Source organism: Drosophila takahashii, chromosome 2R (assembly GCF_030179915.1).
Source record: "Drosophila takahashii strain IR98-3 E-12201 chromosome 2R, DtakHiC1v2, whole genome shotgun sequence".
NCBI classification, from domain to species: Eukaryota; Metazoa; Arthropoda; class Insecta; order Diptera; family Drosophilidae; genus Drosophila; species Drosophila takahashii.
This window is the reverse complement of record NC_091679.1, coordinates 13115958-13128453: the sequence shown is the minus strand read 5'-3', so window position 1 is coordinate 13128453 and position 12496 is coordinate 13115958.

Sequence of the window (12496 nt, the reverse complement as noted above, 5' to 3'; positions counted from 1 at the left end):
ATGGCCACAATTCCACGACCTCTTCATGGAACTAGTTCACAATCAACCGTACCCTCCTGCACAGAAGCTACATCTGCTTCAAGGTGCACTTAAAGGGGAAGCAAGAAATATATTAACAGATACAGCATCCTCCCAAGGAGAATACACCTGGCAACGATTAAAGACCAGATACCAAAATGGGAAAATATTAATCTTCACTGCACTCGCAAAGATTTTTGACCACGAGCCCATCAATGGGTCGGCTACTCAAATCCGAGCGCTGCATGATACTGTCAAAAGATCTCTGAGCTTAAAAGTCTAGAAATTGACACACAGACATGGGATCCAATTTTAGGATTCCTAATACGAGAAAGGCTTGATCACAAGACACTAGCAGCATTAGAGGACGCTGCCGACACACCCACAGAAGTGCCCACTCTACCAAGCGCTCTAAGTTTCTTGGAACAAAGATCTTGCATGCTAGAAATATTAGATGAACAACCAAGTAGAAGACAGCCAATGTTCGCAACCGATTCAACCATTTCCGACTGCAAAACCACCGGAGGCTCAAGCCTGTGCAATGTAATCACAGGTCTTTTCGAAACAGAAACCTCGTGTGATGCAAAAATAAAGCCGGGCTTAGAAGAAGGAGTAGACGATCATGCAGGACCTCATCCGGTTTTTGAGGAACAAAAGGATGACAATCCGATGGATGACCTCCAACTCGAAGAGCTGTGTACAAATAACCAACCTGTCGAAATAACAAAAGATAGCGAACGGATAAATAGGATCTCTCATAATGAAGAAAGGATGCATTTAACGAACTTAGTATTGGTGGATCATGACATAATTGAGCCTGAAGGTACTTGTAACCAAGTAAGAACCATCGAAACTGACTCAACCGACCAAGGACCAACGATTAGACCGAATAAGTCCTTGCAGCCAGCGGAAAACCAGCCAGCAAGTTAACTTCTCATAAACTTCGAAACTACGCAAATTCTGAACTGTTGATGATATTTCTAAAGTTAACTAAGAAGCATTTAAGGGTTGTTGCAGGAATTCCACATACTTTAGACAGTCCAAATGATCAATTTCTACAAGGTCACAACTTCAGTCCCCACGGTAAGGCCATAATATTTGTCACAAGGGCAATCGTTCATCAGCAACAAGAAAACAGGAAGGACGTTAATCAGAAGCTTGAATCTCGACAGCAGAAGGAAGGAACCGACACTTTCATGGAGATGGTAGCGGCGGACTATACAAATCGGTCAAGAGGTGACCGACATCACGCTTTAATTGAGGGTACCCCTCAATGGGGGGAGAATGTTTGTTATCAATGTTGCTCAACATGACCAACGTTCGTACTCTATGTTGCTCAACATGATCAACGACCAACAACTCTAGCAGTAGTATTATTGGTAACAGTATCAGGCGTCCAGTTACACCCACGGCAGATACTATTTGCTGATCAGCATATTCTACATAGTCAATGTCAACGTCTCACTGACTCGCCAAGCAGTCAGCACTTTCTGCAGAGTCAGCCGACCCAACTATGCAAACTGCTACCATAATCAAAACATTCTGACCTACTCCAGAATACAACCAATTCCACTATTCTTTACACTAAACTTCCGTTTTATCCAAGTAGTATATAAGCTAGTACCAAATTCATAATAAATCAGTTATCAACCCATCTTATAACTCCGCGGTCTTCCTTTCTGAACTCCGGGAAGAGGCCTCGTAATTCCAAGGCGTCTCCGTGCCGACAGTGCGAATTACCACTGTTCCTCGGTTGACCTGTCTGTGTGTTTACACCCGCGTAGGCACAAACATAGTCGAAGTCACTATTTGTTACATTTACCAAGTGTGACAGCATCATCCGATTAAGACAACAATTAATTATGTAATTGATCATGCAGACAGCATGTGCAAAAACAATAAGGTCACGTGTCAACCACTGTTGTCAATTACGTAAGAATATCTAACCCCACCTGCTAAGTTACATAATAGCCGTGGAAGACGCTAAGCATGCAGAAAAGTTTCACGTGGCCGTCAGCACGCGCCGAATACAAAAACAAGAAGATGACACCTATGGTGAACAGGTGGATGCACTTGCGTGGCCTGATTTTAATACCGCTGACACACGGAAATTGGACACTTTGCAGGTGGATGCACCGGCGTTGCACTCTAACTTCACCATGGGGGAGTTCAAGCTGGGTGCATTGATGAGAAAGGATTCTGGATGGAACGGGAATTTTAATAGGAACGATGGAATTCACCTCTTTCCGATCTTAGTCCCGGAAAACCTTTATAAAGAGCCACACCTGAAAAGGGAGGCTCAGAAAAAGAATCGGGCTAAAAGTGAACCGTGAACCAAAAAGGACTAAAGGATCCAGGAACAAAGCAATATATAGTTGGTCCTGGCTAAAACATATGCAATATGGGAGGAAAGACCTCCAAGGCCGACAACGACTCAGCTAACGTTGTCAACAATGTTCAAGTAGTCGATCACTCAGACACTCAACTATACAACGTCCTGATCATTATTGCTGTCCTTTTGCTTCTTAATGTGGCTATGAATGCATATGTAATGCACAAGCGCAATTTGAGGAAGAAATACACAGTGAACAATAGTGATATCGAACGCGCTCTGGGCTTAAATACCATTTCGCAGCAATAAGGTGAAATCAAAAAGAAAAAAGAAACAATTATACCATAACATTAACAAAACCATGGGAGGAACGAACTCCAAGGACATAGATCCTAATTGCCAAATACAAATAATAAACCACAATCAACAAATCGCGGAAGTGTTCTATATTCTCATTTTTATTGCCGTGCTCCATTTAATCCGAATCGCGATGAACATCCGAGCATTGCGAAAAGTACAACACAATCATCAGTTTGCAGTATAAGTGTGCCGAGAAGAAACGCTTGATCGGCGAAATTATATATTATTATTTTTGTTGTGCGAACTTAATCTCAACCATATGTATAACTTAGTGTAATAAGTGAAGTATAACCACATATCGGTACCTCAAAAGAGTTTAGACATGCACAAATATATATTTAACCATTCTTCAAGGTTACAGCCTGTACAACAGTAAGGAGAGCTCTCTTCGCTGGAGATATTAGAGGGTGAGTTTTACGGAACCCAAGTTCCACTCTCTATATATTATTTCTTATTTATATTATATTAACTACGAAAGTTATTGCTAAAACTTATGAGAAGGATTCAAATTTTAATAGTCGATCCGAATATGTTTTAATGAAATGTTCACTTCCAATATCTGTTAATGAATTCGAACAAAAAATATATGGATTTATACAACCTAGATTTTTCTCCGATTAGCCATTGCACTAACACTCAGAAAGCGATTGTTATATCTACCCTTCCGTTTACCAAGGTATATTCTGTCATTGAAGAAAATCAATTTCTCGGGAGAATTATGAAGCTTGTAATTACTCGTAAATAATAAGTTCCGGGAATCAAATCTTTACTTTCATATAATCTATGAAAGAATCTATTAAAGAATATTATCTTAATAAGTAGTGCAAGTATTTTTAAGTACTCTTAAATACTTATACTTTAAATTGTACTTAAAATATTAAGTACCTCTCATTAACCTATATTTGTAATAGTATTAAGCATTTATATAATAAGTGCGTGTTGATAACATTTAGTTCTATCTAAGTAAGCGAACTACAATTAATGAGTTCTAATTATTAGCATACACTAAACACTATTTTGTTAATTTACTTTATTACCCCTTAAATAATTTTAACTACTTTTATTAGCCATGTTAATCATATGTATACGTAATATTTCGATAAACTCTGTATTGCGTTTTTTTTTCTATTAAATAAAATTTTGTTTTTCAGCGGGAGGTATCCGCTCTTATATTTGAATGTTCAAATATAAGCAGCCCACAGAGCGACCTTTTTGTCGTGAATAGTCTGCAAATCTTTTTGCTGACGTGCGCGCTTTTACAAGCGATCAATTCGATACCTTCCGTAAGAAATAAATCTTTATGATTTATTTCAATATATATATTTATTAAAATTTATCGTGTGAGGAAAGTCTCAACATGAGTTGCTAGGTTCACGTTTAAAAAGGGGGTGCTGATTCCACAAGTGAAGTAGGTCTAGAATAATGACGACGACTTCTTGACAGACGACATTAACATTAGGGGATCAGATTGCAAGGCTAGCACTGATCAAACGGCACACGATTTGTGAAAGGGGAGGGTAACAGCCACAAGCTGCCGATCGTATTTCGATTAAGTGCTCGAGCTAGCTACTCTGGAAACTTACGGGCAGCCAGGACAGATGACAGACGAAACAGACGATCTATATTATTTTTCCCAAGCACTTTTAATAATTCTTTCTGGTTATGCGGGAGAGGTGAGATGCTTACCAAGAACCCACCCCATCCGTCGAGCTCAGCCGGCAAAATGGTGCCTGAACATCGGACTCATCTCCCTCGGCCCATGTCCTCAGGACAGGGCACTAATATGCCTACGTAACAGAAATGGCGCCCAACGAGAAGGACATGTTTAATATCCATAATTTACCTTTTTTTTAACTTTGGTCTAAGTTTTGATTTCTAGCAGAACGAGATCGATGTACCCTTAACAAAAATAGTCCAAGTGCGTGTAATTCCGTTTTCAGAAACCTGCAGTATCAGAAAGGGGTTTTAATAGAACAATTTTAAAAATTAGTTTTTGTGTAATACCTGGTCCTTTGGATAATACTACCTAAATAAGTGCAGACAAACTTTTTAATTAACGTAAATAGACGGTAGCTGTTCTTTCTGGCCGAAGCTGCCGAATGTACTAGGCCAAGCCAGGAACTCTTGTGAGGCTCGAGTCCAGAAAGAACGGGAGCACAGACGATATGATGACGCACTCACAGCAAAAGCGGGTTTTATTATTATTATTAGATTTATATAGTGTGTTAGCCCCGATCTGAAGATGTGCTGTTACATCAGTCGTTTGTTGATCCAGGACTGAATGGGGGGATGGGGACTGACGGAAATCATACGGCCGACGCTGCCGGATGTACTAGGCCAAGCTAGGTACTCTTGTGAGGCTCAAGTCCGTATGATAGCCACAACTACTTGGGCGGGTGGACAATTTTAGTTTCTCTGGCCGACGCTGCCGGATGTACTAGGCCAAGTTAGGTACTCTTGTGAGGTTCGAGTCCAGAGAAACATAGAAACTGTTGTGGATTCCGAACGTATCGGTCAGACAGCAGCAGGTGTAGACAACTACCAGATCAGTAGAGGTCATGGACGGATCTAATCTGATTTCCGACGACGGGCGGGGGGGGGGCTTAGAACGGATCTTTCTTGTAGGTGTAGCCAGTTCCAACTGCGAACCGCAGCCAAAGGGCTCCTTAGAGGAAGGAACAAGGGCTTGTTAGCTGAATGAAACCAACTAGCACTCTTGGTTAGGGACCCTTTTTGATTTTATTCTGGTGCTTAAATACTGGACAGTTTCTTGACCGAAAAATAACTTACAGTAACTCAGCACCCCTGAATTAAGGGGTGTATTCGATAATCTGTGTACAACATATATCCATGCGATAATATTCTATTGAAGAATAATTGCATATATTTATATTATATATATATTTAAACATATAAAACCTTTCTCGTGAACTTACGTATGCTCTGATTCAGTCACGTCAACTAGCAGAGACTTGTACGTATCTACATTATATTTACTGTTGTATATTAGCTATATACGACTCGCGAAAATAAGTGTGATTTTAGGCGCTCGCGTATACTATATTTTGATTATATAGTATATATACGTGTCAAGTAAAGTACAAAGTGACAATGGCGGGGGCAAGAAAGAAGGTTTCGCTATACGCGGTACCACTTCCGGGTCGTCATACCAGAGCCACTGCTATGCGGCAGGCTGCGTTAGCCGCGGAGGCAGCAGGAAGGGCTAGTAGGAATACTAGCACCAGCAGAGTTCCAGAGAAAAATACATCCCGAAGTTTTAATTCTAAAATTGATAACTTAGGCAATTTGGATGATATAGGAAGTGATGAAGGAGCTGTGGGAGGTGTAGACATAAATTTTGGACCCCCAAGAGGAAGATCTAGTATACTTCCGTTACCACAAAATGCACTCGCAGGAAATATAGATTCTTCAAGAATCGAACGAATGATGTCTGATTTGATAAAGCAAAACCATGAATTAAAAGAGACAGTCACTGAGATGAAAACTCAGATGACCGGGTTGCAGGCTCAAATGAATCAAACTCGAGGTGGTAATCAGTCGAATAGAGCAATTGGCACTCCGAGTAATGACCCCGGGATAACTATGGGAGATAGCTTCTGGCGAACTCAGCAAACCCCGACACCAATAGCACCGCCACCAGTACGCCTAAATAGGCATTCAATAGGCCAAAATAGTGTGCCACCACCAGCTGCACCAAGCTCATGGACGGAACACGATGCAAGGGCCGGGGAAGGAAATAACTACAACCGGAACAATCGAATAGTACGCTTAGATAAGTGGAACCTTAAGTTTGATGGATCAAGCAAGGGGATGACCGTAGAATGTTTTTTGTTCCGCGTAGAGAGGCTGCAAGAGATGTACGAAATCTCACGCGATTAAGTATTCCGGGAATTCCATTGCCTACTGACAGGCGCTGCTGCAAAGTGGTATTGGCAACTAATGGAGGACAAGATACATGAACACAACTTTGACTATGGTGGACTGACCCAGGAAATGCGCAGAGTGTTCTCCACATGTGACAATGACTTCGTTTCAGTCAAGGAGTTAGTAGAGCGGCGTCAGGGATCCGACGAACCAGTTGCGAATTATCTAGCAGCAATGCACAACTTGCATTTTAAAATGAGACAAAAAATTCCGGAGCCTGATCTAGTAAAGATCTTGAAAGGAAATCTCAATGCCACCATGGGACCTTTCCTTTTAATAACACCTACAAAATCAGTAGCAGAATTGAGAAGGCAAGGAGCCGAGGCAGAAAGATGGTTAAAAGGTAATCAGTCAAGGTCAAGACGTGTGGATGAAATTGGGGGATACCCTGAATACGAGGATGAACCAGATCTGGCACTAGTAGAAGCCTATCAGCAAAACCGTAGGCCAGAATACCGTAAAGACCAGGTGAGGAGCCAAGGGCATACCAACCAGAACTCAGGTCGGACAACATACCAGACCCCCCAAACATGCACGGCACCACTCCATTTACTTTCTTGCTTTAAATGCCATAAAGAAGTGGACTATTACCTCAAACATCCGACTGATGAGCCGAAATGTGGTTCCTATTTCCACGAAACCACCTGCAGAGTATGTGGTTTAAGAGATTCTGTAACCACATCTGCTCCGGTGTGTTTACAAACGAGTCTGCCGGCGAACAACGGGGTAACCACGCAGACGGAGGCCACCCCGAAACAATAAACGTACCCACTCCAAAACAAATCTCCCCAGATAAAAGCCTTGCTCAAAGAGAGAAGGAGTACTACCAAATCAGGGAACGCATTTTTGAAGGCACAGAAGAACTAGATAATGCCACCCGAGACCACCGGAAAATACAAAGATTATATGGACGGCGAGCTGATGGTCATCGGCTTAGACAAAAGGTCATAGATACCGTGGTACATAAGCGAAATGACAACAGGCTTTTTGCCCAGACAAAAGTGGACGGAGAAGAAATAATAGCCCTACTTGACTCAGGAGCTGGCGCAAACTGCATCGGAAAAGGGGCTGAAGCCTTCTTACAGAATCGAACTAAGAAGATATCAAAAATGGTCGGGCAAAATGTTCGCACCGCCAGCGGTGAAGAAAGTCAGGTCAAAGGAGCTATAGTTCTACCAGTCGAATGGGAAGGCGAAGTTAAGGATCTCGAATTTTTGATCGTGCCTGGGTTAAACCAAAGATTCTACTTTGGCATTGACTTCTGGATCGCTTTCGGCTTACCAGTCATAGGAAAGCGATGGAATGAGATAAAAAATTCGCTTCCAATATTCGAAATCGATCTGGATGAAGGAACTCCGAAGCCCGAGACCACTTACACACCACACAAGCTTACGGCAACACAACAAGAGGAGTTGACCAGAGTCATAGATACATATCCCTCATGCATAGATAAAGGACTAGGCAAAACTGACCTCGAGGAACATATAATCAAAGTCACGGAAGAAGATTTGCCGATCAAGCAACGGCACTACCCCATCTCACCAGCAAAACAAAAGCTGGTGTATGACGAATTAGATCGGATGTTAAAATTGGGTGTGATTGAGGAAAGCAACAGTAGCTGTAGTTCTCCAGTAACCCTAGTGCAGAAAGGTACTAAGAATAGGCTTTGCCTCGATGCTCGCAAAGTAAATACTCGAACTATAAAAGATGCATACCCGTTACCCCATATTGAAGGTCTTTTGAGCCGACTACAAGAGACGTACTACATTTCTGCAATAGATCTGAAAGATGCCTTTTGGCAAATACCCCTGGAAGCGAAAAGTCGCGAAAAGACAGCTTTTACAGTGCCAGGTCGACCTTTGTACCAATACACTGTAATGCCTTTCGGATTGTGCAATGCTGCACAAAGAATGTGCAGCATTGTGCATGCGATATTTGGGCTATGTTGTAGGTGGGGGATGCATCAAAACGGACGATACAAAAATTCAGGCAATACAAGAATTTCCCCAGCCACAATCTGCAAAGCAGATGAGGAGGTTTTTGGGCATGACAGGATGGTACCGACGCTTTATACAAAATTATGCAATAATTGCAGCACCTCTTCATGACTGTCTGAAGAAGGAGCGTCTTAAGAAATTTGAGATGCATGAAGCGGAAGTAAAGGCTTTTAGGGCTTTGAAAAAAGGCATGGTATCAGCTCCCGTTCTAATTACACCGGACTTCAAAAAACCATTTGTTATCCAGTGTGACGCTTCCAAAACAGGAGTCGAAAGCACAGACTAACTACAGCATTACCGAGCTTGAATGCTATGCTGCAATTCTTAGCATTAGTAAATTTCGTGCATATGTAGAAGGAATGTCCTTCACGGTAATTACCGATCATGCTAGCTTAAAACGGCTTATGAACCAAAAGGATTTATCCGGTAGATTAGCAAGGTGGAGTTTAAAATTACAGGCTTTTGACGTCACAATAGAGCATCGTAAGGGATCCCTCAATGTGGTTCCCGATGCACTATCAAGAGTACATATGGATGAGGTTGCAATGGCCAACGCCAATACTATGGAATTGCACCTGGATCTAAATCCTGCAGAATTTCAATCGCCGGATTACGAAAAATTAATTCATACGATTGAAGAAAGTGCAGGAAAAATTCTCGATACTGAGATAATCGAAGGATACGTTTATAAACGAATGGGCTTCACATCAAATGATGCCATAAGAGATGACAGAGCTTGGAAACTCGGGTCCCTACAGATCTACGATCTGATCTGGTTTATAAGGCACATCATGCTATCACAGCCGGACACGGAGGATTACATAAGACCCTTGCAAGACTTAGACAGTTCTACTACTGGCCGTCTATGACCAACGACGTGCAGAAAGTAGTAACTGAATGTGAAATCTGTAAAATCAGAAAACCTCCAACAAAACAGCAAGACCTCCAATGGGTAAACAACAGGTTACCGAAAGGCCAGTACAAAGGTTATACATTGACCTTATGGGCCCGTATCCCCGAACCAAAACTGGAAACACAGTAATATTCGTATGCTTGGATCATTTTTCGAAATTTGTATGGCTACAACCAATGCGACAAGCCGTTTCTGCCGAAGTCATCAAATTTTTGGAAACCCATATATTTCACCCATTTGGCGTACCTGAATTTATACATTCAGACAACGGTAAGCAGTTTGTTGCGCAGGCTTTCACTGAACTCCTTGATAAATATGGTATACGACATGTGAGAACGGGGTCCTACTCCCCTCAAGCCAACGCGCCTGAAAGAGTAAACCGTTCAGTACTCCAAATGTTACGGGCAACAATCGCCCAAGATCAGCGAAATTGGGATGTACAATTAATCCGAATTGCTTGTACTCTCAGAAGTGGATTACATGAGTCCATCGGCATGGAACCATACTATGCGATGTTTGGAACACGCATGATTACCCAAGGGACTGCGTACCCCATACTGAAAAAACTGGGAGGCATTCGATCCGCAAGTCCTGAAATATCGTTACCAGATAAAATGGACTTAGTGAGAGAAAAAATCCGTCAAGGACTAAACCACGCCTACAAACGAGCTGAAAAGGCATATAACACCCGCTGTAGGAATGTTGAATTTGCGGTAGGACAGGTGGTTTACCGAAAAAACTACAAGCAAAGTAACAAAGCCGAAGGCTATAACGCCGAACTAGGAACCAATCGAATCCGATGTAAGGTATTAAAAAGGCATGGCAATGCCTTGTATGAATTGGGAAATACCACCGGGAAGAGTATCGGGGTCTACCATGCTAAAGACCTTTTCACAGCGTGATCCAATATCGTAATTGGAGGATTTCAAAAATTGTTTCTTCTTATCTGCTGAGAAAAAAATTAGAAACGGAAAAGCAAAGTAAGCAGATTATGGATATCAAATCCCAGGAAAGGGGGGTACTGCCTACGGATGGGAAGGAAGCTTCGTCCAAAACTGAAAAGCTATATAAGGAAAGCCATAATATCCAAATATTGGAGAAGATCGACAGAAGAGAACTTAACCATATATTTTCAACAAAAAAAAGAGGACAATGTCGGCGGAAAACCTTCAACTATTCGAAGATGAGATCCAGGAGATCTACCGGGAGTCCACGCGGATCCGGGACGGAAATCGCGAGGCACAGGAGAGGCTTATGCAGATGCTAACAAAGCATATTGATTTGGTACAAGCAGAGCTTGACCAAATGCGGGAGATCAATCGATGGACCCGGTATTTGCGAGCAAGACGCCAGGATTTCGCTCGCTGTGCAGGACATCGCCAGCGGCGAGGCGTAAGCCTCGCCATAAAGAAACGCTGGAATACCCTCCGGCAAATGAAAAGTTTGAAGGAGGACCAGGCGTTAATAGGGGAGCTCGTCCATGAGGCGAGGGCTCTCGTGGACGAATTCGACGATAAAAGGAGTGCTCTTAACAAACGGAGTGTACTCCTGATTCGGCTAAAGGGAGAAGTGGAACGGTTGTTGGCGAGACGGCCACATGATGAAGCGCCAGCAGGAAGATGACAGCAATATAAATAGTTTGTAATATAAATAAGAACATAAATAAAAAGAAACAAAACAACAAAAAAAAAAAACTCATGTTTCAAATATAAATAGTTTCCCGGCTAACTCAGTCGGTAGAACAGGATACGCTCAGGGTATGGGTCGAGGCCACACATTAAAGGACGCCACACTCGCAGAGTTTATACTTCTTCTTACGAAACCATTCCATGAGAAATTCACATCGATGATTTCGAGCCTGTTACATTTGTGACAGCATTATCCGATGAAGACAACAATTAATTATGTAATTGATCATGCAGACAGCATGTGCAAAAACAATAAGGTCACGTGTCAACCACTGTTGTCAATTACGTAAGAATATCTAACCCCACCTGCTAAGTTACATAATTGCCGTGGAAGACGCTTAGCATGCAGAAAAGTTTCACGTGGCCGTCAGCACGCGCCGAATGCAAAAACAAGAAGATGACACCTATGGTAAACAGGTGGATGCACTTGCGTGGCCTGATTTAAATACCGCTGACACACGGAAATTTGACACTTTGCAGGTGGATGCACCGGCGTTGCACTCTAACTTCACCATGGGGGAGTTCAAGCTGGGTGCATTGATGAGAAGGGATTCTGGATGGAACGGGAATATTAATAGGAACGATGGAATTCACCTCTTTCCGATCTTAGCCCCGGAAAACCTTTATAAAGAGCCTCACCTGAAAAGGGAGGCTCAGAAAAAGAATCGGGCTAAAAGTGAACCGTGAACCAAAAAGGACTAAAGGATCCAGGAACAAAGCAATATATAGTTGGTCCTGGCTAAAACATATGCAATATGGGAGGAAAGACCTCCAAGGCCGACAACGACTCAGCTAACGTTGTCAACAATGTTCAAGTAGTCGATCACTCAGAACAGATTGATAAACTATACAACGTCCTGATCATTATTGCTGTCCTTTTGCTCCTTAATGTGGCTATGAATGCATATGTAATGCACAAGCGCAATTTGAGGAAGAAATTCACAGTGAACAATAGTGATATCGAACGCGCTCTGGGCTTAAATACCATTTCGCAGCAATAAGGTGAAATCAAAAAGAAAAAAGAAACAATTATACCATAACATTAACAAAACCATGGGAGGAACGAACTCCAAGGACATAGATCCTAATTGCCAAATACAAATAATAAACCACAATCAACAAATCGCGGAAGTGTTCTATATTCTCATTTTTATTGCCGTGCTCCATTTAATCCGAATCGCGATGAACATCCGAGCATTGCGAAAAGTACAACACAATCATCAGTTTGCAGTATAAGTGTGCC